Source organism: Scyliorhinus torazame, chromosome 6 (genome assembly GCF_047496885.1).
Source record: "Scyliorhinus torazame isolate Kashiwa2021f chromosome 6, sScyTor2.1, whole genome shotgun sequence".
NCBI classification, from domain to species: Eukaryota; Metazoa; Chordata; class Chondrichthyes; order Carcharhiniformes; family Scyliorhinidae; genus Scyliorhinus; species Scyliorhinus torazame.
Window position 1 is genome coordinate 37,489,817 of NC_092712.1, and position 25,752 is coordinate 37,515,568.

The 25,752-nt window shown below is 48.9% G+C and overlaps 1 protein-coding gene, 1 long non-coding RNA gene and 1 other non-coding gene across 5 annotated transcripts in view; 2 read left to right on the forward strand and 1 right to left on the reverse strand.

Moving 5' to 3' along the window:
• Positions 1-15,692, forward strand: part of LOC140425696 (uncharacterized) — a 29,023-nt gene extending 13,331 nt beyond the window's left edge. For both annotated transcript variants that reach the window (XR_011947925.1, XR_011947926.1), the window contains exon 3: positions 15,297-15,692. This is a non-coding gene — a long non-coding RNA (uncharacterized lncRNA). The remainder of the gene's footprint in view (positions 1-15,296) is intronic.
• LOC140424755 (activin receptor type-2B) overlaps positions 1-25,752 on the forward strand; it is a 771,495-nt gene that overhangs the window by 420,812 nt on the left and 324,931 nt on the right. The gene's annotated exons all lie outside the window — the stretch shown is intronic.
• On the reverse strand, positions 18,526-18,597 carry trnas-gcu (transfer RNA serine (anticodon GCU)). Its single transcript has one exon. It is a non-coding gene; the product is annotated as a tRNA-Ser (tRNA).

Below are 25,752 nucleotides of genomic sequence, written 5' to 3' on the forward strand. Positions count from 1 at the left end.
TGACGAGATCCCTCAATGGGCGTGATTCAGATTTGCATATTTAAGTGTGCAGTTAAGCACACTTAAATATGTTCGCGCCGTGGTTACCCAAGGTGCGGGATCTAACGGTCTTGCCTCGGAGACCCCACGCAGGCACCGTTTAGCACTGGTTTCCACAATGGTAGACCCGGTGAAATGGCACTTTTGGGTGGGAGGTGGGGGGGGTTGAGTCTCCCGGTTGTTCAGGGCCCCTTGGAGATGGGCTCCCAGCAGGGTGGTACCCTGGCACTCCCGATGCCACCCAGGCACCATGGCACTGTCACATGGGCACCCTAGAAGTTCCACCCTGGCAGTGCCACTTAGGTACCACCCTGGCAGTGCCAGTTTGCCCAGGCTGACAGTGCCAAAGGGCCCAGGTGGCATTTTCCCCGTGCTGTGGATCGGACCCAGAGGTGCTCTGCCCTTATGAGGTAGTGTGCGGAGGTTCGGGGGACCCTCGATTGATAGAGTGGGGAGTTGGAGGGGGAGGGAGGCCACGGTGGGGTGTCCAGAGATCGGGGCAGCATTTATAAATGGCACCCCGATCTCTTCTTGCACTGGCGAGCTGAGCAAAGTGCGGCCTCAGCGGGGCATTCTCGCCAATGCCCGAAAAGGAAGCCGAGTCCCTTTTTTTTTTAATAAACAATTTTATTGAGGTATTTTTGGCATTGTAAACAGTTACAGTGTACAGTAATGTGCAAATATCAACACAAAGCAGAAACATAGTGCAAAAGACCACTCCTCTCTCATAAACAGTACCCGCCTATTTATCCCTCCTATTCTACTCTAATCTACCCCCCACCCCCCACCCGCTGACATTTAATTCCCCGCGAAGAAGCTGGTGAATCGTTGCCACCTTCGGGCGAACCCTAATACAGATCCTCTCATGGCGAACTTAATTTTTCCCAGCCCTAAAAAGCTCGACATGTCCGAGAGCCATGCTTCGGTCTTTGGGGGCTTTGAGTCCCTCCATGCCAGCAGTATACGCCGCCGGGCTACCAGAGAAGCAAAGGCCAAGACGTCGGCCTCCCTCTCCTCGTGGACCCCCGGGTCTTCTGAGACCCCCAAAATTGCCACCACTGGACTCATCACCACCCTAGTTTTCAGTGCCTGGGACATGACGTCTGCAAATCCCTCCCAGGATCCCCTAAGTTTGGGGCATGCCCAGAACATGTGGACGTGATTTGCTGTCCCTCGCGCATACCTAGCGCATTTATCCTCCACCCCAAAAAATCTACTCATCCGGGCCACCGTCCTGTGGGCCCGGTGGACGACCTTGAGCTGAATCAGGCTGAGCCTAGCACATGTTGCAGTTGAATTTACCCCACTCAGGGCTTCCGCCCATACCCCCTCCTCCATCTCCTCGCCCAGTTCCTCCTCCCACTTGAGCTTCGGTTCCTCTGTTTGGGACTCCTCCCCTTTCATAAGTTCACGGTAAATATCCGAAAATTTCCTCTCTCCTACCTCTCCCCTAGACACTACTCTATCCTGGATCCCATTTGGCGGGAGGCGTGGGAAGGATGGAACCTGTCTACGTATGAAGTCACGCGCTTGCAAGTACCGAATGTCATTCCCTCTGACTAATCCGAATTTCTCCTCCAAGGCCCTCATGCTCGAGAAGCTCCCCGCCAAGAACATATCGCCAATTATTCCCACCCCCACCCGCCACCACGCACGGAATCCACCGTCCATACTCCCAGGGGCGAATCGGTGGTTGTCGCATATTGGAGACCAGACCGATGAAAAATGAAAATGAAAATCGCTTATTGTCACAAGTAGGGCAGCACGGTAGCCTTGTGGATAGCACAATTGCTTCACAGCTCCAGGGTCCCAGGTTCGATTCCAGATTGGGTCACCGTCTGTGCGGAGTCTGCACGTCCTCCCCGTGTGTGCGTGGGTTTCCTCCGGGTTCTCCGGTTTCCTCCCACAGTCCAAAGATGTGCAGGTTAGGTGGATTGGCCATGATAAATTGCCCTTAGTGTCCAAAATTGCCCTTAGTGTTGGGTGGGGTTACTGGGTTATGGGGATAGGGTGGCGGTGTTGACCTTGGGTAGGGTGCTCTTTCCAAGAGCCGGTGCAGACTCGATGGGCCGAATGGCCTCCTTCTGCACTGTAAATTCTATGATAATCTATGATAGGCTTCAAATGAAGTTACTGTGAAAAGCCCCTAGTCGTCACATTCCGGCACCTGTTCGGGGAGGCTGGTACGGGAATTGAACCGTGCTGCTGGCCTGCTTTCAAAGCCAGCGATTTAGCCTTGTGCTAAACCAGCCCGTGCTCCCACCTCCCCTTCATGCCTCCTCCACTGGCCCCAGATCCGCAGGGCTGCCACCACTACCGGGCTGGTGGAGTACCTGGCCGGCGGGAGCGGTAGGGGGGCCGTGACCAGAGCTGCCAAACTGGTGCCCCTGCACGAAGCCGCCTCCACTCGCTCCCAAATAGACTCCGTACCCACCATCCAACTCCTTACCATGGCTATGTTGGTTGCCCAGTAGTAGTTGCTGAGGTTCGGCAGCGCCAGCCCCCCCTCGCAACGGTTCCTCTCAAGCATCGCTTTCTTCACCTGCGGGGACTTCCCCGCCCAGACAAAGCCCATAATAATCTTGTTGATCCTTTTGAAGAAGGACCGCGGGTTGAAAATCAGGAGGCACTAAAAAATAAACAGGAATCTTGGGGGGATCGTCATCTTTCCCGTCCGCACTCTCCCCGCAAGTGATAGCGGGAGTGCATCCCACCTCCTAAACTCGCTCTTCATTTGTTCCACCACTCTAGTTAAATTTAGCTTATGCAGCCTGCCTCAGTCTCGCGCCACCTGTATCCCTAAGTATCGGAAACTTTCCCCGACCATCCTAAATCCTTCAACCTGTTCTCCTGGCCCCTCGCCTGCACTACAAACATCTCACTCTTAGCCATATTCAGTTTGTACCCTGAAAACCTGCCCATCCCAGCCAGCGGGTCTGATACGTACAGGAGCAGGTCGTCCGCGTACAGCGATACCCTGTGTTCCACCCCTCCCCTAATCATTCCCTTCCACCCCCTCGCAGCTCTCAGGGCAATCGCCAGCGGCTCTATGGCCAGTGCAAACAGCAACGGGGAGAGTGGGCATCCCTGTCTGGTCCCCCAGTGTAGTCTAAAGTACTCTGATGTTGTTCTATTCATCCTCAGGCTAGCTTTTGGGGCTGGTACAATAGTCTAACCCAGTCAGCAAAGCTCTCCCCAAACCCAAACCGTCCAAGTACCTCCCACAAATAGTCCCACTCCACCCGGTTAAAGGCCTTCTCGGCATCCATTGCCACCACTGCCTCTACCTCTCTGCCCTCCGGGGCATCATGATCACATTGCGTAGTCTTCTCAAGTTGGCTACCAGCTGTCTGCCTTTCACAAACCCTGTTTAGTCTTCCCCGATCACCTCCGGGACACAGTCCTCAATTCAAGCGGCAAGACCTTAGCCAGGAGCTTGGCGTCGACGTTGATCAGGGAGATTGGTCTGTATGACCCACACGATTCCGGGTCTTTATCCCGTTTTAATATCAGCGAAATGGCAGCTTGTGACATTGTCGGGGGTAGCGTCCCCCTGTCCCTCGCCTCGTTAAATACCCTAGTCAGCATCGGCCCCACTATCTCCGAGATCTTTTTAACATAGAACATAGAACTTACAGTGCAGAAGGAGGCCATTCGGCCCATCGAGTCTGCACCGAACCAGTTAAGCCCTCACTTCCATCCTATCCCCGTAACCCAATAACCCCACCTAACCTTTTATGGTCACTAAGGGCAATTTATCATGGCCAATCCACCTAACCTGCACGTCTTTGGACTGTGGGAGGAAATCGGAGCACCTGGAGGAAACCCACGCACACACGGGGAGGACGTGCAGACTCCGCACAGACAGTGACCCAGCGGGGAATCGAACCTGGGACTCTGGCACTGTGAAGCCGTTGTCCACAGGGTATCCATCCGGCCCCAGGGAATTACCCGACTACATGGCTTTCAAGCCCCCCCAGTACTTCCTCAGCTCTGATCGGGGCCCCCAGTCTGTGTACCAGTCCCCTACCCACTTTTGGGAAGGTCAGTCCGTCTAAGAAACGCTTCATCTCCTCCGGCTCCCCAGGAGGTTCCGAGGTATAGAGCTTGCTGTAAAGCCCCCCGAAGCACCTTGTTCAGTCCTGACGGGTCATCCACTCTGTTCCCCATACCGTCACTACCCTGCCTATTTCTCTGGCAGCCTCTTCCTCCTGAGTTGCTGCGCAAACATTCTACTAGCTTTCTCCCCATGCTCATATACCACACCCTTTGCCTTCCTGAGTTGTTCCACTGCTTTGCTCGTGGACAACACTCCCAGCTCGGCCCGCAGTCTCCGTCTATCTCTAAGTAGGTCCTCCCTCGGGGCCTCTGCGTATTCCCTATCTGTCCGGTGGATCTCCTTGACCAGTCTGTCCATCTCCGCTCTGTCCGTTCTATCTCTGTGGGCCCAAATTGAAATCAGCTCCCCCCCTTACCACCGCCTTCAGCGCCTCCCACAGGGTCACTGCTGAGACTTCCTCTGTGTCATTAACCTGCAGGTAGTCCTGCATGCACATCCACAGTCTCTCGCACACCCTCTCCTCCGCTAGCAATCCTACGTCCAACCTCCATTGCGGGCGCTGGTAGCTCCCTTTGAGACCTGCAGGTCAACCCAGTGTGGGGCATGGTCCGAGATGGTGATCGCCGAGTGCTCCGTATTTTTTACCCCGCCTACACAGTCCCTGCTCATGATGAAAAAATCGATTCGAGAGTATACTTTCTGAACATGCGAGTAGAACGAATATTCCCTTCCTGTCGGCCGTCTGGCTCTCCATGGGTCTACCCCCCCGACTGCTCCATGAACCCCCTCAGTTCCCTTGCCATCGCTGGGAGCCTCCCCGTTCTGGAGCATGACCTGTCTAGTCCGGGGTCGAGGACCGTGTTGAAGTCCCCGCCCATGATCAGCTTGCATGAATCTAAGTCTGGGATTTTCCCCAGCACCCTTTTTATGAAGTCAGTGTCATCCCAATTTAGAGCATATACATTCACCAGGACTACCCTCACCCCCTCAAGCGTACCCCGGACCATAAGAAATCTACCCCCTCCGTCTGAAATTGTGCCATCCACCTCAAATTGAACCCCTTTATTGATCATGATTGCCACCCCCCCTGGACTTAGAGTCCAAGCCGAGTGGAAGACCTGGCTAATCCAGCCCTTCCTCAGTCTGGTCTGGTCAGTCACTTTCAGATGTGTCTCCTGCAGCATGATTACGTCCGCCTTTAGAGCCCGCAAATGCGCGAACAGACGTGCCCTCTTGACTGGCCCGTTCAGTCCTCTGACATTCCAGGTGATCAGCCTGGTTGGAGGGCACCTGCCCCCTCCGCCGCCGATCAACCATCCCCCTTCCTGGGCCCGCCCCCAGCCCTTGTGCCGCGCCCCTCCCGGTTCACCTCCTGGCAGCTCCCACCCCCGACCTCCACTCTGTTACCTACTTTAGATCCCTCCCATGTCAGCAAAATAACCCCCCCCCCCACCCCCTAGCAACAACACCCCTCTGTAACCCGACCCCTGCCATGTACTGGCTGGATGCATCCCCCCCACCTGTCTCCCTTGACTAGCCTCCCGCTAGCCCGGTGACTCATCCCTCCGTCGCCTACTTGTCTCGCTCCCATTGTCCCCCCGAGCTCATCCCCCCGCCCATCCACACCCATCCCCCTGATGTGTCCTGCTCGAGCAGTCTCCCTGCAGTAAGGGAGCTCAAACAATAAACAAGGGCAATCAAACAAAGACCCGAGCCCGCTCCAGCTGTAATGCTGTTCCAGTTGTGTAAATAGATGAGTGATACCGATCACCCCTTTCTGCGCATTAATAATAAAAACACAGCAACACAGTACCCGCGTCACCCCCCTACATCCAATACCTTTAACCCCCATTGCTTCCTGGCAATTTCTGTTCCGTTGGAAGATCCAAAATGAGAAAAATACAAAGAAAAAGCAAAAAGACAACCCAAAAGAGAGAGGGGGTCCCCCCCCCGCAACACCCCCTCCCCCCCGCAACACCCCCTCCCCCCGCACCGCACCCCCGCACTTGCACCCCCGCACCGCACACCCGCACTCGCACCCCCCCCTCGCCCATTGTACCCATAGGCAGCGAAAACGGAAAACAGAAACTACAAAGCACCTGTGAAGCAACAAAAAATATAAAGTCAACCCAAGAAAACTAGAAGTCCCACAGACAACAATACTCAGACTCTGGCTTTGGTCCGTGGGCCCTGAGTTCGACACCAGTCCCTGATCCTTTGCGAACTCCATCGCCTCATCGGGGTCCATAAAGTAGTAATGCTGACTCTGCTGCGTGACCCACAGCCCCGCCGGGAAAAGCAGTCCGAAGTTCACGTGCTTTTTGAACAAAATCTCTTTAATTCTTTGAAAGGCTGCTCGCCGCCTGGCCACCTCCTGACTTAGGTCTTGGTAAATGCACAGGACATTGTTGTTCCATGTACAGCTCTTCGTACTCTTTGCCCACTGAAGGACCCGCTCCTTGCCTGTGAACCTGTGGATCCTGACCCACCTGGGGGCCCCCGGTCGCGACTGCCACACCTGCACCCTGTGTGCTCCATCCAGCTCCAGCGGTCGCGGAAAGGAGTTAGCCCCCATCAGCTGCTGCAACAGGTCTGCCACAAATGTTGTGGCGTCTGCACCTTCGGTCCCCTCTGGGAGGCCAATAACTCTCAAATTCTGTCTGCGGGCTCTGTTTTCCAGGTCTTCAAGTCTGTCAAACAGCCTTCTCTGTCGCTCCTTCAACCCATCCATCTCTATTGCAGTGATCGTTTGTGTGTCCGCCTGTTCCTCCACCGCTTGCTCCAGCTCCTTGACCTTTTTGCCCTGGGCCTCTAGCCTTTGGTTCACTTGCTCCACCGCTTTCTGCAGCGGTTCTAAGTTATCCCGCTTCATGTCTTCAAAACTTCCTTGTATGACCTGCAGCATATTGTCCAGCGCTGATTGGACTGTCTGGCCCGCGGTCCGGTCAGCCATCTTTGGTCCCGGGTCAGCTCCCACACCACTTTGTCTCTGCCCCTTATTTTTCTGCTTTCGCTGCTTTCTGCTCTTCTTTGTTTCCACACAGCTCCGCACGCTTCAATCAGCAACTTTGTGCCCGTCTTTTCTAGCGCTCAAAAGTTGTGAAAAGTCAGGAAACCAGGTCCAAAAAGCCAGCCGGAGTGAGAGTCACCGAATGTGCGACTCACTCCCTCATAGCCGCCACCGGAAGTCCAGAGTCCCATTTAATAGCAGGGTCGTTGTCAGCGCTCTAAGTGCCAGGAAACACCCCACTAAACACACCCCAAATGGGACATTGTTTCATTTCCATTAAATCACACCCATAGACTCTCTTAAGAAATGAATGGCAGCCAATATTGGACTAGGGGATAGGAACCATTGGTTCCATTTATCAGTGAAAGAGATTGTGTGCTAATTGGAGATAATATCTGCCCCTTCAGACTCATGAGCCAATACAGAACTTGCACCAGCTGGTGACCATTGTGGGAATAGTGCAGAGAGCAGTTTCTGCCCTTACCTGTATTTTCGCAGTAATGTCATTGCAGTGTTAATATACGCCTACTTGTGAGAATAATAACGATTATTATTATTTTTCTCTGTGTGCGGGTTTAGCCAAATAAAAAAAAATCAAGGCTCTGATGATGCCGAGGAAAGTGACCCCCACCTTCCCAGTATCCCGATAAAGGCACTGACTGCCTTTGATTGAGCGACACCTTCAGGAGGTGACAAGCTGGCCGCACGGTTTTAGCTGCCATGCACGCTGCCTAGCAACAGGCCCACCTGCGGCTGGGTTAATACCAGCAGCGGGAGGATGAGACCCCAAAGTGCTCATCAATTTCCCACTTAAGGGACTTAATAGGTGGCAGGACGGAAGGTCGCCCATGGGCCTTCTTGCCCAGAACTTAATTCTGGTGGAGGTTGGAAGGCAGCGGGGATTCTGGTACGCCACCATCCTGCCTAAGTTTCCCACTTCCATGTTCACCACCAGCGAGAGCTCGAGATTCCACTCAAAGATACATGTAAATCTGATTGAGATTACTTTGCAAGGGGTTGGATATGACGGGATAATGAGATAGGTTATCTGAAACGGACGGGAATAATGACATTCAAGATCATATCTGGAATATCCATAGGTGAAGTTCTAAAGGCAGGAACAATTTACTTTCATACAGTCGGTGCCCATTGGAGCAAAATGCCTATGGGATGTGAAGAGGATGATGGTGACTCAGTCCATTGGAAGACAGCCTGAGAGAAAAGGGCAAGGCATAAATGGTTGGTCAATTCAATCATTATGCACTGTCATGTGAGAGTACCTTTAAGAAATGGATGTTTAAGCAATGTACCTTTAAGAAATGGAGCTGATCATATTACTGAAGTGATGTCAGAGGGTGGGGTGAGCTGAGCTCACTTCTGCTTTTTGAGTTTCAGTTTGAGAAGGCAGCTGGGAGTGTCTGTGTGTTTTGCTGAGAGCTGCAGGAAGAAACACAGAGCTGGTCTGTTGATGTCTGCAATCCAAAGGAGTCAAGGAGTCAGGAGGGCTAGAAGGGGTCACGGAAAGTCATTGGCAAATAGGGTTAAGGAAAATCCCAAGGCTTTTTACACGTACATAAAAAGCAAGAGGGTAGCCAGGGAAAGGGTTGGCCCACTGAAGGATAGGCAAGGGAATCAATGTGTGGAGCCAGAGGAAATGGGCGAGGTACTAAATGAATACTTTGCATCAGTATTCACCAAAGAGAAGGAATTGGTAGATGTTGAGTCTGGAGAAGGGTGTTTAGATAGCCTGGGTCACAGTGAGATCCAAAAAGACGAGGTGTTGGGCGTCTTAAAAAATATTAATGTAGATAAGTCCCCAGGGCCTGATGGGATCTACCCCAGAATACAGAAGCAGGCTGGAGAGGAAATTGCTGAGGCTTTAACAGAAATCTTTGGATCCTCACTGTCTTCAGGTGATGTCTCGGAGGACTGGAGAATAGCCAATGTTGTTCCTCTGTTTAAGAAGGGTAGCAAGGATAATCCAGGGAACTACAGGCCGGTGAGCCTTACTTCAGTGGTAGGGAAATTACTGGAGAGAATTCTTCGAGACAGGATCTACTCCCATTTGGAAGCAAATGGACATATTAGTGAGAGGCAGCATGGTTTTGTGAAGGGGAGGTCGTGTCTCACTAACTTGATAGAGTTTTTCGAGGAGGTCACAAAGATGAATGATGCAGGTAGGGCAGTGGTTGTTGTCTATATGGACTTCAGTGAGGCCTTTGACAAGGTCCGTCATGGTAGACTAGTACAAAAGGTGAAGTCACACGGGATCAGGGGTGAACTGGCAAGGTGGATACAGAACTGGCTGGGTCATAGAAGGCAGTGAGTAGCAATGGAAGGATGCTTTTCTAATTGGAGGGCTGTGACTAGTGGTGTTCCACAGGGATCAGTGCTGGGACCTTTGCTGTTTGTAGTATATATAAATGATTTGGAGGAAAATGTAACTGGTCTGATTAGTAAGTTTGCAGACGACACAAAGGTTGGTGGAATTGCGGATAGCGATGAGGACTGTCAGAGGATACAGCAGGATTTAGATTGTTTGGAGACTTGGGCGGAAAGATGGCAGATGGAGTTTAATCCGGACAAATGTGAGGTAGTGCATTTTGGAAGGTCTAATGCAGGTAGGGAATCTACAGTGAATGGTAGAACCCTCAAGAGTATTGAAAGTCAGAGAGATCTAGGTCTACAGGTCCACAGGTCACTGAAGGGGGCAACACAGGTGGAGAAGGTAGTCAAGAAGGCATACGGCATGCTTGCCTTCATTGGCCGGGACATTGAGTATATGAATTGGCAAGTCATGTTGCAGCTGTATAGAACTTTAGTTAGGCCACACTTGGGGTATAGTGTTCAATTCTGGTCGCCACACTACCAGAAGGATGTGGAGGCTTTAGAGAGGGTGCAGAAGAGATTTACCAAAATGTTGCCTGGTCTGGAGGGCATTAGCTATGAGGAGCGGTTGAATAAACTCGGTTTGTTCTCACTGGAACGACAGAGGTTGAGGGGCGACCTGATAGAGGTCTACAAAATTATGAGGGGCATAGACAGAGTGGATAGTCAGAGGCTTTTCCCCAGGGTAGAGGGGTCAATTACTAGGGGGCATAGGTTTAAGGTGAGAGGGGCAAGGTTTAGAGTAGATGTATGAGGCAAGTTTTTTTACACAGAGTGTAGTGGGTGCCTGGAACTCGCTACCGGAGGAGGTGGTGGAAGCAGGGACGATAGTGACATTTAAGGGGCATCTTGACAAATACATGAATAGGATGGGAATAGAGGGATACGGACCCAGGAAGTGTAGAAGATTGCAGTTTAGTCGGGCAACATGGTCGGCAATGGCTTGGAGGGCCGAAGGGCCTGTTCCTGTGCTGTACATTTCGTTGTTCTTTGTTCAAAGACTATAACTATATTTAATGTAACCTAATGTGCTCCTATTTTTGAAAGTTTTAAGTCTTTTGGATGTTTAAAGGAACAGTTTGGAGGATTATTTAATGTTGCAGTCTTTTGGGGTTATCTTTGAAGTAATGGGTGTTAAGATATTCAATGTTTGTTTTAAAAGGGTTAACTTGAGTTCATAGAATAAACATTGTTTTGTTTTAAAAACCACTTGCCCATTTCTGCTGTATCACAACTGGAGAGTACGCCGTGTGCTTCCCACACCACAATCTATTAAAAGTTGTGGGTCGGTTGAACTCCATGAAACACTTTGGTGTTCTGTAAACCCGTACCCATAACAATTGGGGGCCCGTCTGGGATAAAAGTCTATCGATTGGATTGGCTTAACAAACTTAAAGACAGTGAGGGGTGAGCATATTGTGGTTGCTTTTCAGGTGTGGTATTTTAGTTTAAGTGTGGCGTGTGTTGTGGACAATGGCTCTTTTAGAGGCTCAGGAGTTTTTGGGGGTGAACATGCAATACCTTACGGACAGAGACTAAAAGCAGACTGTTAGATTTGGCAAAAGCATTGCAGTTAACATTGCCTGGCAAAATGCAAAAAGATGAGGTACTTACCGCGGTAGCCGAGCATTTAAATTTGCCCGAGATACATTCTGACTCATTAGAAACGGCAAAGCTCCAGTTGCAGATCAGGCAATTTGAACATGAAAAAGAATTAAAGCAGCTTGTATATGCAATGAGAGAGAAAGAAAAGGAGAGAGAAGAAAGAAACAAAGAAAGAGATAGAGATAGAGAGGAAAAAGAAAAGGAGAGAGAAGAAAGAAACAAAGAAAGAGATAGAGAGGAAAGGGAAAAAGAGAGAGAATTTGAACTTCATAAAATGGCTATGAAACATGAAAATCAGTTAAAATTGGCAGACTCAAAGGGAAACATACAGTTGGATGCGATTGATGAGGATAGTGAGACAGAGCGTCATAGTCGAAGACGTGGTGGGGATCTATTTAAATATGTCCAAGCATTGCCAAGGTTTGACGAGAAGGAGGTAGAAGCCTTTTTCATTTCATTTGAGCAGGTAGCTAAACAAATCAAATGGCCACAGGACATGTGGGTATTACTGATTCAAACAAAGCTGGTAGGTAGAGCTAGTGAAGTGTTTGCATCACTACCGGAGGGGGTATCTGAAACGTATGAGGAGGTGGAAAAATCCATCTTAAGTGCATATGAGCTAGTGCCTGAAGCTTACAGACAAAGGTTTAGAAATTTAAGGAAAGAATTTGGTCAAACATACATAGAGTTTGAAAGGCTCAAACAGAGTAATTTTGATAGGTGGATAAGGGCTTTGAAAATAGACCAAACGTATGAAGCTCTCAGAGAAATGGTACTTTTGGAGGAGTTTAAAAATTCAATTCCTGATGTAGTGAGAACTCATGTGGAAGAGCAGAGGGTTAAAACTGCGAGATTAGCAGCAGAAATGGCAGATGATTATGAATTAGTTCATAAATCAAGGCTTGGTTTCCGACATCAGTTTCAGCCGTTGCGGGATAGAAACTGGGGACATGAGAAATACTCAAGTGGTAAAGGTGATCTGATGGGAGATAATAAGGAGAGTGTACCTCAGATTAAAAAAGAAATCCAGGAGGGTGGAAGAGAAATGAAAAGTTTCAAATGTTTTCACTGTAATAAACTAGGCCATGTAAAGTCACAGTGTTGGTGGTTGAAGAAAAGCACTGGGAAGGCTGATGTGGTAAAACAGGATAAGACAGTGGGGTTTGTTAGAGTGGTAAAGGAAAGCCCAAGGGAAGCAAAGGAGGTGCAAACGATTGTACAGCCTGTTCAAAAAGTAATTGTTAAGAAGGTGCCAGATGTCTTTAAAGAATTTACTTGTGTGGGTAAAGTTACTCATGTGTATCAGGAGGAGCAGATAAAGAAGTCACAATTTTAAGAGATACAGGAGCTAGTCAATCTTTAATGGTAAGAGATGAGGAATTATGTAGTTTGGGAAGAATGTTGCCAGAAAAGGTGCTGATATGTGGAATTCAGGCTGAGAGGAGTAGCGTTCCATTATATAAGGTAAGGTTGTAAAGTCCAGTGAAGAGTGGTGAAGTGGTAGTAGGAGTAATAGATAAACTATCTTGTCCAGGAATACAGTTTATCTTGGGTAATGATACAGCTGGATCACAGGTGGGAGTGATACCTTCTGTGGTTGATAAGCCAGTGGAAAATCAGTCAACTGAAGAGTTGAAGGACGAATATCCTAGGATTTTTCCGGATTGTGTAGTAACAAGGTCGCAAAGTCACGGGTTAAGACAAGAGGAGAAATCAAAGAGTGAAGATAAAGTTGAACTGCAATTATCAGAATCGATTTTTGATCAAATAGTTGAAAAAGAGCAAGAACAGGTGGAGGATGAGGCGGATATTTTTAGTTCAGGAAAATTGGCGGAGTTACAACAGAAAGATGTAGAAATAAAATGGATATATCAGAAAGCATATACGGAAGAGGAATTTGAGTGTATACCAGAGTGTTATTACCGTAAAAGTGATGTCTTGGTGAGAAAATGGAGACCTGTACATATGCAGGCGGATGAAAAGTGGGCAGAAGTTCAACAAGTAGTATTGTCAGTAGGGTATAGAAAGGAGGTGTTGCGAGTGGCACATGAGGTACCAGTGGGAGATCATTTGGGGATAAGGAAAACTCAAGCTAAAATCCAGAAACATTTTTATTGGCCTGGACTACATAAAGATGTAGTTAAATTTTGTCAATCACGTCACACATGTCAAGTGATAGGGAAACCTCAAGCAGTGATAAAACCAGCGCCCTTAATACCCATTCCAGCATTTGAGGAACCTTTTACAAGGGTCCTAATTGATTGTGGAGGACTGCTTCCTAAAACAATAAGTGGGAATCAATATCTTTTGACTATAGTCGATGTGTCTACTAGATTTCCAGAGGCCATTCCAGTACGTAATATTATCTAAAAAGATTGTGGAGTAGTTACTTAAATTGTTCACTAGATATGGACTATCCACAGAAATTCAATCGGATCAAGGATCAAATTTTACCTCAAAGTTATTCAAAGAAGTTATGGATAGCTTAGGAATAAAACAATTTAAATCAACTGTGAACCATCCAGAATTGCAGGGAGCATTAGAAAGGTGGCATCAGACATTAAAGACAATGTTGAGGGCTTATTGTCAAGATTATCCAGAGGATTGCGATAAAGGAATTCCATTTGTATTGTTTGCAATTAGGGATGCACCTAATGAGTCAACCAAATTTAGTCCTTTAGAACTAATTTTTGGTCATGAGGTAAGAGGACCACTTAAATTGATTGAAGAAAAATTGGTGGGAGAGAAATCGGAAATTATACTATTGGATTGCATGTCAAATTTTAGGGAACGATTAAATAGAGCAGGTGAATTGGCGAGACAACATTTGAAAGTTGCACAAAATGTGATGAAACGGGTAGCGGACAAGAAATCCAACGTTCGTAGTTTTACCAGTGGAGATAAAGTTTTAGTGTTGTTACCAGTGGTAGGGGAGCCTTTAAAAGCTAGGTTTTGTGGACCGTATCAGATTGAAAGGAAATTAAGTGAAGTGAATTATGTGGTAAAAACACCAGATAGAAGGAAGACTCGCCGAGTGTGTCATGTGAATATGCTTAAAAGGTACGTTGAAAGGGAAGGAGAGAAAAAGGAGGTTTTAATGATTCTAACTCAAAGAGACGAACCAAATCCAGATGACTGTGAATTTGACATACCTCAAATTAAATTGGAAAATGAGGATGTTCTTAAAAATTTGGATGAATTGTTCAGTTACCTTCCAGAGGAAAAACGAACTGACCTGAAAGTGTTATTGATATCACATGGGCAAGTTTGTAGAGATAAATTGGGAAGTACTAAAATGGCTATACATGATGTAGATGTGGGAAATGCTGTTCCTATCAAACAGCATCCATATAGACTTAATCCTTTAAAATTGGCACAGGTTAACAGAGAGATTGAGAGTATGCTTAAAAATGACATAATTGAAGTGGGTTGCAGCCAATGGAGCTCACTCATAGTGATGGTACCTAAACCAGACGGTACCCAGCGGTTGTGTGTGGACTATAGAAAAGTGAATGCAGTTACAAGAACGGACTCTTATCCTATCCCACGTTTGGAGGATTGCATTGAGAAAGTGGCACAATCCGCTTTTATTTCCAAATTAGATTTACTTGAAGGTTACTGGCAGGTACCTTTATCCGAAAGGGCAAAGGAGATTTCAGCTTTTGTGACTCCAGATGGTATATACCAATTCAAGGTTGTGCCATTTGGAATGAAAAACGCCCCAGCCACATTTCAACGGTTAACTAATACAGTTGTTTCAGGATTACCTGTGCGGTATATATCGACGATCTGGTAGTTTTCAGCCAGACATGGAAAGAACATTTAGAACATCTTATGGAGTTATTCGATCGACTTCAGGAGGCGGGTTTGGTGATAAACCTAGCCAAAAGTGAATTTGGAAAAGCCCAAGTCACTTTCCTTGGCCATACAATCAGACAGGGTCGATTGGCCCCACGGGATGTGAAAACGAATGTTATTGGGGAGTTTCCGATACCCTCGTTACGACGGGAAATAATTTGCTTTCTTGGCATGAGTGGATTTGATCAAACATTTGGGCAAGGGTTTTGTAGCGTGATTGCTCCACTGATGGACTTGCTGAAGAAACGTTTAAAAAAATGTTTTTAATGGACAGCGGAGTTTCAACATGCATTTGACTGCCTGAAAGCTGTGGTAACCGATGCTCCTGTATTGCAGAATTGCAAGAGACTCTGTGATCAGATTGAACTGAAGTATCTAACTTTAAAGAGAAATGCCAAGGCGTAGAGGAATGGATGGATCGTGCAGAGACTTTCTTGTTCAAAGGGACTGTCAATCGAGAAGGATTTCGGATGGGGGAAGAAGAACGAAAAAAAATGGACTATATTATTATACCTGTTTGCGGGAGTTGTTTTTTTTTGAACCGGTAAAGTGTTTTTACTGTGTGCAGTTCTTAATTGATGGTGCAAAGGTGAAAAATGAAACCATCTTGAAGTTGATCGTTTATTTTTTTTCTTGGGGGGAGGTGTCATGTGAGAGTACCTATAAAAAATGGATGGTTAAGCAATGTTCCTTTAAGAAATGGAGCTGATCATATTACTGAAGTGATGTCAGAGTGGGGGTGGGGGGGGGGAGCTGAGCTCACTTCTGCTTTTTGAGTTTCAGTTTGAGAAGGCAGCTGGGAGTGTCTGCGTGTTTTGCTGTGAGCTGCAGGAAGAAACGCAGAGATAGTCTGTTGATTTCTGCAATCCAAAGACTATAAATATATTGAATGTAACCTAATGTACTCCTATTTTTGAAGGTTTGAAGTCTTTTGGATGTTTAAAGGAACAGTTTGGAGGATTCATAGATCATAGATTATTTAGTGTTGTAGTCTTTTGGGGTTATCTTTGAAGTAATGGGTGTTAAGATATTTAATGTTTGTTTTAAAAGGGTTAACTTGAGTTCATAGAATAAACATTGTTTTGTTTGAAAAACCACTTGTCCATTTCTGCTGTATCGCACCTGGAGAGTACGTCGTGTGCTTCCCACACCACAATCTATTAAAAGTTGTGGGTCGGTTGAACTCCATGAAACACTTTGGGGTTCTGTAAACTTGGACACATAACAGCACTCTGAACAACTGGGGTCTCCTGAAGCTCACATGATACTTCGGGGAGTTGGAGAGGAACCTCCTGGAGTTTTTCCGAATTGGCTGCAATTTCTTTTTGTTCTTCAAGGAGACAGTGGACAGGATTCTCCGTTGTTTTGCCGCTGGAGCTGAATTGCACCTGGTTTGCGCTCACGCTGGGAGTGCTTCCCAATCATTAGCCATGTAAATGTTTTCATGGTAAGGATTGTGAGGGATTCCCGAGGGAATCCCACTATCAGGCCGCCATTTGTGCTGCCCTATTATGTATTTTCTTTTTCTTTTCTTTTCATGTACTAAATGATCTGTTTGATCTGCTCGCAGGACAATACTTTGTACTGTACCACAGTACACGTGACAATAAACAAATCTAATCTAATCCATATTGAGCAGGCATCCCAGTAGCAAGGTCTCGTGGCTGGCCACCCCCACATCACAATTATGCACCCCCCCACATCACAATTATGCACCCCCCCTCAGGACTTTCTCGGTCACCACCCTCCTCCCCCGAGTATGGGGGGGGTGAACCGATCACCACCCCCACCAGAGACCTCCTAATTAAAGAGACCCGACCCCCCCCCAGGAGACCCATGCTTGGAATCCCCCAGAAGAGAGACCCCTGTCTGGAATCCCCCCGGAATGGCGACCCCCAGTCTGGAAGCTAGACAGCAGTTCAGACAGAGGCGGGGGGGGGGGGGGGGGGGGGGGCGGGGGGGGGAATCACTGCTTTAAAATCACCTGGACAATACACCTGCTGGCTCAGGCAGAGGAGCAGCACCTGTCAATTCCTGGAAAGAGAACATTAATCTCCCTTCATGCTTGAGTGACTTTGAAGTGGAATCATAGAATCTGGATATTGAATCATAGGCAGCAGTGAAACTAACAGAAAGCACTATTTAACACTATTTGATGTGCACCAGGAGCTGACTACTTCAAAGCCACTCAAGGTGAAGGAAGATGAATGGAACAATGCTGGGCTGGGGGGTTGTTGAAGCTGTCAATCTCGGCCTAGTAAAATCAATATTAAAGAGAACTGAATGAATAGTTTGCAGATCAAAGATCTGAGGGGGTTTAAATAGATGACTGGCTTTCTTTTTCCAGGAATTGACAGGTGCTGCTTCCTCTGTTTGAGCCAGCAGGTGCATTGCCCAGGTGAGTTTTAAAGCAGTGTTTTTTTTTAATGTACAAATTAGGAGCAGGAGTAGGCCACTCGGCCCCTCGAGCCTGCTCCGCTGTTCAATAATATCATGGCTGATGTGATAGTAACCTCAATCCCACATTCCCACCTATCACTGATAACTTTTCACACCCTTGTTAATCAAGAATCTATCCTCCTCCTCCTTTAAAATATTGAAAGATTCTGCTTCCACCACGTTTTGAGCAGGAGAGTTCCAAAGACTTACACTCTCTGAGAGAGTAAACATTCTCCTCACACGTGTCTTAAATGAACGACCCCTTATTTCTAAACAGTGATGCCTCGTTCTAGATTCTGCCACAAGAGGAAGCATCGTCTCCACATCCACCCTGACATGACATCTCAGGATCTGATGGGCGGGATTCTCCGACCCCCGCCGGGTCGCACAATCGCCGGGGGGGGGCGGCGCGAATCCCACCCCCGCCGGCTGCCAAATACTCCGGCGCCGGCCTAGTCCCTGAAGGCATGGAGGATTCCGCACCGTCCGGGCGGCCGAGGCCGGAGTGGTTCACGCCACTCCTCGGCGCCGGAGTGGCTCGCCCTGCCGGTTCGCGGAGAATCCCGCCCGATATGTTTCCATCAAGTTGTCTCTCACTCTTCTAAACTCCAGCGATACAAACCTAGCCTGTCCAACCATTCCTCATAAGACAACCCCCCCATTCCAAGTATTAGTCGAGCAAACCTTCGCTGAACTGCTTCCAATGCATTTACATACTTTCTTAAATAAGACCATCACTGTGCACAGTACTCTAGAGTCCATTACCTTTCCGAATTACTTGCTGTACCTGTATACTTGCCATTTGTAATAATAACCTTTATTGTCACAAGTAGGCTTACATTAACACTGCAATGAAGTTACTGTGAAAATCCCCGAGTCGCCATACTCCGACGCCTGTTCGGGTACACGGAGGGAGAATTCAGAATGTCCAATTCACTTAACAAACACATCTTTCGGGGCTTGTGGGAGGAAACCGGAGCACCCGGAGGAAACCCACGCAGACACGGGGTGAACGTGCAGACTCCGCACAGACAGTGGCCCAAGCCGGGAATCGAACCTGGGACCCTGGTGCTGTGAACAGCAGTGCTAACCACTGTGCTTCCGTGCTGCCCATAAAATGTTACCAAGGGGGCACTCGGATTTGAACCAGTGTCCTCTTGATCAGCAGTCAAATGCTCTGCCACTGAGCTATACCCCTTTGAATTTGTGATTGATGCACTAGCACACCCAGATCCCTCTGCACCTCAGAGCTCTGCAATCTCTCACCAAGGTCCACGTTGATTATGTGTGCCCGTTCCTGGGCAAGATGATTTTGGTGCGGGTGGATGCCTACTTGAAGTGGCTGACAGTTGACGGGATGGGACCACTACCTTGGCGGCCATGGGAGATGCCCTGTGATGAGTGTTTGCCATTGATGGGCTTCCTGAGTAAATTGTTTCAGACAATGGCACCCATTTCATCGGTGATTTCCAGCATTATGTGACAGCAAATGGCATATGGCAGCCGAGGATAGCTCCCTGCCACCCAGGGTCAGATGGTCTGGCTGAGAGGCCGTTCAAACTTTCAAGGATGCCATAAAAAAGCAATCCGAAAAAACATTTCACAAGAGGTGGGCTAATTTTCTGTTGCACAACCCAGCCCCTCATTCAACCACAGGGGTCAACACCAGCTGAGCTGCTCATGGACCGTCGATTGGGAAACTGATTGGATCTTGTATTTCCAAACTTGTCAGGGAGGGTAGAGGCACATTGGGCCTCCCAGAAGAGCCAGCGGGTCAGAGCAGAGGGGTGACAGGTAGTTCCGGGTCCGAGACCCAGGTTTTGGTCTGAAGGTTTGCTGCTGAGTTGGCCTTGGTTAGAAGGGCGGGTTGTGGCCCAGTCAGAGTCGGTGTCTTATGTGGTCGCTGTTAATGGGAAGACCTTCAGAAAGCACTCGGTCCACCTGAGAAGTCAAGGAGAGGTGGCCCCTGATGTAGAGTCGACAGGTCCAGCGAGTATTGGAAACACTCTTGTAACTAAGCCTGGCCAAGGGGAGCCAGAGATTCCCAGTTCTGTTCAACCTGCTGTGCCTGTCGAGGCTGGTAAGCCTTGTTCACCTGCCATCAATGTGGTCCCTCCTGAGGTGGAACTGACTGTGGACCACTCGATTGCCCAAGAAATGCCGAGCCTGTGGCTGGGCCACGAACGTCATGTCTAGGAGGCCCGGTGGTCTCCAGACCCATTGATCTTTTGATGGACTCTCTTGCCTTGATTGTCCCTGTTAACCATCGTAACTTTTGTACATAGTTTTGGGTCGTGTGTTAAGGGACTTAAGGGAGGCAGGATGTGGTAGTGTGGCCCCATTAAAGGGGCAGGCACCACAGACCATGTGACTGGCTCGGGGCCAATCGTGCAGGAGCGCATGAAGCACGGCCAATGGGGAGTTTGCACGGGGTCTTGGGAGCAGGACCCAGGGCAGTGTGGACCAAGAGGTGGAGTATGAAGACCTGTTGTATCGTGTCCCGTACCCAGGGCAGTGTGGACCAAGAGGTGGAGTATGAAGACCTGTTGTATCGTGTCCCGTACCCAGGGCAGTGTGGACCAAGAGGTGGAGCATGAAGACCTGTTGTATCGTGTTCCGTGCCTGTTATCTAACTGCCTTTGCCTTGCATCAATTTTGTTTACCACAGGAAGCCTCTAGTATGTCTCGAGCCACTATAGTAGGATTCAATGAGATGACCTCTCATTCTTCGACATTCGAGAAAATACAAGCCCAGTTTGCCCAACCTCTTTATATAAGAGCGTCCTGCAATCCCTGGAACAAGTCTGGTGAACCTTCGTCACACTCCCTCTATGGCAATACTACCTTTTGAGGTAAGGGGACCAAAATGCACACAGTGCTCCAGGTGTGGTCAAACCAAAGCTCCTATACAATTGAAGCAAGACTTCACTACTCCTGTACTCAGATGCTCCTCCTGAATCCCTGCACAGTCCTCTGGGACCACCTCGGAGTCTAAGGAAGACTGGGAAATGATGGCTAGTGCCTCTACAATTTCCACTCTCAACTTCCCTCAGTAGCCTTGGATGGATCTCATACGGTCCCGGTGTCTTGTCAACTTTTAAGCACCATTGGCCTATCCAACATGCCTCTTCAACATGCCGAGTGTTTCCAACTTTTATCTGTTTTCTTTACAAGAAATTCTAAAGATCACTGGGGCTGCCGCACAAAGCACAAAACCTGTCGTTAGCAAAGAACGGCTGATCACAATTATAAACTCCTTCTGGCTGAAGATGTGGGGGTGGATCTGCAGCCGATAATAGAAAGAAGAACTAACTGTGCAGCAGCTCAGAACAACACGTTAGACGAAACTGAATGGGAGATGATCACTTGGCTGCTCAAGGCACAGATTTCTTAACATTTCATTCAATTTAAAGGGACATTGACGATTCCTCCGCTGTGCTCTGCCACCCACCACCCACCCACTACACAGATGGCAGCAATAATTCAATGGTACGTGGATGTCAAATCAGTGACGGGAATCATTTGAAGTCCGATTCTACTACGAAGTGTCCTTGTTCGTCCCTAACAACCGCTTCGCCGCCTTAACCTTGGCTGCAGTTGAAATTTGCAAATGGAGCTTTCTGTGTTTGAAGACTCGGCCTCTGCGTCATTTTGTCGAATTAATCCGCGGGCCAGGAACTGTCGAGTAAAAAAGAAAAATCGTCGGAGAAAATCAAAGCAACAAATGAAGGACGGCAGGTCCACAAATGTCCTGGTCACCATTTTGAACCCTCTCCCTCGCTACATTCCCTTATTCATCACTGTTAAAGAGGAGGTGTTAGAAAGCCCCTCGGAGGTCTTATGGTGCAATGGGTAGCGTTCCTGCCTCCGAGTCAGAAGCTGGGGGTTCGGCTCCCAACCCAGGACTTCCTTGATGGCCGAGGAAGGTGCATTCATAACGTGGTCAAACCGGTTGAGTGTGTCGACCTGCAAAACCTTCCAAACACGCCAATGTCTGGTGGTAAGAGCGGGAGAGGCACCAGGTCAGCCACACTTGATATGGGGTGGCACCACTCAAGCTATAAGCCCCTGTTGACAGGCTAGCAACCTGTCCCAAAAATAACTTGCTATGGAAACAGAGAAAAGCCTGCATTGCGCACCACTATGTGTAGGAAGAGAATTGGAATTGGAAAGCCCAGCTGTACTTTAAATTGACAAGTTACCTCCCACCGGATGAGGGTGTTGCAGGAAGTAAGGGTAGAAATTGCAGAAGCATTGACCATGTTCTTCCTATTCTCTTCAGGTACATGGGTGATGCCAGAGCATTAGACCCTTGTTTTAAAAGGAAGCAAGGATAACCCAGGCAACGGCAGGCCAATCAGATTAACCTCGTTGGGAGGAAATCTTATGGAAACAATAATTGGGATAACAGTTACTTAGACACATGTGGAGTAAACAAAGGGCTGGTTTCGCACAGTGGGCTAAACAGCTGACTTGTAATGGAGAACAATGCAAGCAGCGCGGGTTCAATTCCCGTATCAGCCTCCCTGAACAGGCGCCGGAATGTGGCGACTAGGGGCTTTTCACAGTAACTTCATTGAAGCCTACTTGTGACAATAAGCGATTATTATTATCATTACTTGAGGAAAGCCAGCATGAATTTGTTATGGGATTTGTTCATTCATATTTAACTCATTTGATTGCATTTTTCAATGAGATAAGAGAGAGGGTTGATGAGGGTAATGTTCTTGATGTGATGTGCATGGACTTCCAATGGGTGTTTGATAAAATCCCAAATAATTGACTGGTCAACAAAGTTGAAGTCATGGAATAAGTGGGACAGGGTCAGCATCGACAGGAAGTTGACTGAATTGCTGGAAATAGTGGGGAATGGTTCTTTTTCAGACTGGAGGAATGTATATAGCGGGGTTCATCATTATTAGGACCCCTTCTTCTCTTGATCAACATTAATGACCCAGAGTTGCGTAGGTAGGGCACGATTTCAAAAGTTGAGTTTAAACGAGCCTTTTTTAACAATCTTTTAAAAAGTGCGGCGTTGAGTCAAGAAAACTTGAGGGTGCAGCAATGTTTCCATTTGAGAGTATTTCACTCCGTTTCTAGGTCCCAGACAAGTTATTAGAATGAATTCAGGCTTGTTTTGAAAGTACTTCTGCAGTAGCATTCATCTTTATGGGCAGCACGGTAGCATTGTGGATAGCACAATTGCTTCACAGCTCCAGGGTCCCAAGTTCGATTCCGGCTTGGGTCACTGTCCGTGCGGAGTCTGCACATCCTCCCCGTGTGTGCGTGGGTTTCCTCCGGGTGCTCCGGTTTCCTCCCACAGTCCAAAGATGTGCAGGTTGGGTGGATTGGCTATTCTAAATTGCCCTTAGTGTCCAAAATTGCCCTTCGTGTTGGGTGGGGTTACTGGGTTATGGGGATAGGGTGGAGGTGTTGACCTTGGGTAGGGTGCTCTTTCCAAGAGCCGGTGCAGACTTGATGGGCCGAATGGCCTCCTTCTGCACTGTAAATTTCATGATAATCTATGATAATCGTTAAAGATCAAAAATAATGATTCGAATTTGTATCGCGCCTTTCAAAACCCCAGAAAATCGCAAAGCAACTCACAGCCAACAAAGTACTTTCAAAGGGAAGGGGCAGCTTTGACGTGGAAAGTCGCCAGCCAATTTGAGCACAGCAAGATCCCACAACAGCAATGCGACAATTGCCAGATAGTGGTCAGTGATGTTGGTTGAAGGATAACTACTTGTGAGGAGAGCAGGGAGAACTTCGCACTTCTTCTTCAACATAGTGTCAGAGCACCAGAATGTGCGCCTGAGGAGACAGAAAGTGCTTCCCTGATATGGTATTTTCCAGCACCTCATTTATACACACCAGCAATGAAAACTATTCTGAAAGAACTTGACGGTGACATTTTCTTTCGGTATTCGTTGATTGGACGTGGACGTCACTGGCTGTGCCAGCAGTTATTGCCCACAGCAACCACATTGCTGTGGTGTAGCCGGAGGAGAATCACGCTAACTGTGGCCTGCTGCTTGGAGCGCCGGTGAGGAGGAAGTCATGTCAAGCAAAGAGGCGAGCATGTAGCCCACACGCAGCCAGCCCGAATCCCGGCCCGGCTGGCGTCTGATTCGTGGGGGTCGGGGTTCACGTTCAGAGCCTGACAGGCTGGGGCAGCTTTTAACCACTCCACTCAGCGCTGACCGCCATTCCAGCCAAGAAGGTGGCGGCCAGAAGACCAGCCCCACAGTACCTGGATGCTGACATTGACCGAATTGTCAGGGCCATGTGTCAGAACGTCCTAGGCTCTGGGCACATTGTGCTGTCCATGGCTGAGACCCAGGACAGGAGAGCCCAGTCACAGGAGGTCATATCCCGGGTACAGATGAACATTGTTGTGGTGCTCCAGAGCTTGGCTCATTCACAATGGGTTATGACTGAGAGCATTGACTCTGACTGACCTTAGCCAGTCGCAGAGGGGCATGACCAGACAGTGAGGGACATGGCTCACTCACTGAGGGACATATCCCAGTCTCAGCGTGCCATGGCTGAGGGCACCAACACCGTAGTTCAGACGAGGGCGGGCCTCCAGGACTGGCAGTGCCAGGTAGTGGTGCCACCTCTGGCGCTCACTCCAACCTCATGGAGTAGCCCCAGGGCCCGCAGGGGAGAGGCTGGAACACTTCAGCCCTTCCAAATCCCCCCCACCTGACAAAGGCGCATCTGCTGGGCAATGGGGAGAACAGGCCGACACGTCATCACCTGTGATACCCAAATGTCGGCCAGGCTCGACCAGGCCAGGCCCTCCAGTGGACGACTGCCAAGGGCATCAGAGGGCAAGACAAGCAGCAGGCCACCTCCACTTCTGATGTGCTGTCTGGGGTAACACTTAGAAGAAGCGATAGGCCACGAAAGAGTAGAAAGATACTTAAATTGGCCCGGGTGTAGTAAAGAGTAGATGGTAAGTTGTAAATATTCACCATTGAACACGTTTGCATCACCAGTCTGATCTGCCTGCAACCTCTGTGTCAGGGTGGTCACACATCAACCACCCAATCATGGAGTGGAAGCCCTCCCAATTGATGAAGGGCACCCCATGTCAAATCGGTGTTCGGAAGGTGAATTGCATACCATTGATCACCCCCCTGGTCCTGGGGCATGCCAGTGATGGCAGCAAATCCTTATGCCCGGGCATCCTGTTGGATCTGGTCCAGATTGAAGGTGATGTAGTTTGGTGCCCAGTGCATAGGGCATCCGTGACAGTGTGGATGCATCTGTCTGAGAGATCACAGGCAGGTCCCTGCTCGTGCCCTGGAATGACCCAGAAGCATAAAAGCTCCAGGTGACGGTCACCTTGACGGCCACCAGGAGCAGGTGTCCTCCTCCAAACCCCTGCTGTGCCAGGTGCACCGCCATCTGACACAAGTGGTGCACAGTCCCCCTGGTGAATCAGAGTCTGGCGCAGCACACGCGGTCCGGCAGCCCCTCGAAGACAGGCGCTAACGGTATACATGTTTGCACCTCCTCGACCTGGTGGATGGCCAGAACTTGAATCTCACTGGCTGGCCCCTCCTCTTCTGGGGCAGGCTCCTCTGGTGCAGGGTCTTCCTTGAACTGGCCCTGGCCCTCCAGACTCCGTGCATCCACAACGGCTGCATGTAGATAGTGAACATCTTTGGTTGTAGTCTGCAATCCATGTCTCTGTGGGAGGAAGGGGAGAGACTCAGAATGCCAGCAAGATGCAGATTCCCTTGACCATCCAATGCCACCAGGGTACATGGTAACCCTAAATTATACTGCCCCCCCACCCCTGCCCCTACCATGGCCCCTTTGAGATGATGTAGTCCGCACTGCACCCCGGTCCCCATCAATGAGTGGCAATGGGCCTGTGATGTGGGGAGCCCCCATTCGTATCAACAGGGATACTGGTGACTGCCGCAACCGGTGTTAGTGACAGGCTCTGTGGCCCCTGTCCTGTTTCCCCCAGTATGCTCTACTGTGGGTCTCCTCACTGGGTGGGCCCTGTGCTTACCCGCCATAAGGGTGACAACTGGTTGTGTGCTGGAAGCTAGAAACAGACGTCTAACCCTGGAGAAGATCCAACACTGCTTTATTCAACGATAGAACTGATATACATATTCAGCTGTGGGTCGACACTATACTGAACTGACTGGGGGCCTTGTAGTAGCCTGACCAGACTTACTAGCTACCACATGGTGTTTGCACTTGCTCGCTCATGGACTCTGACTGTCTCAGTGGCTGGGTCCCGAGAGAGCGGGAAACCTAGTGCCCTCTGGCTTTATAGTGGTAGTGTCCTGCCTGGTGATTGGCTGCACTGTGTTGTGTGCTTACT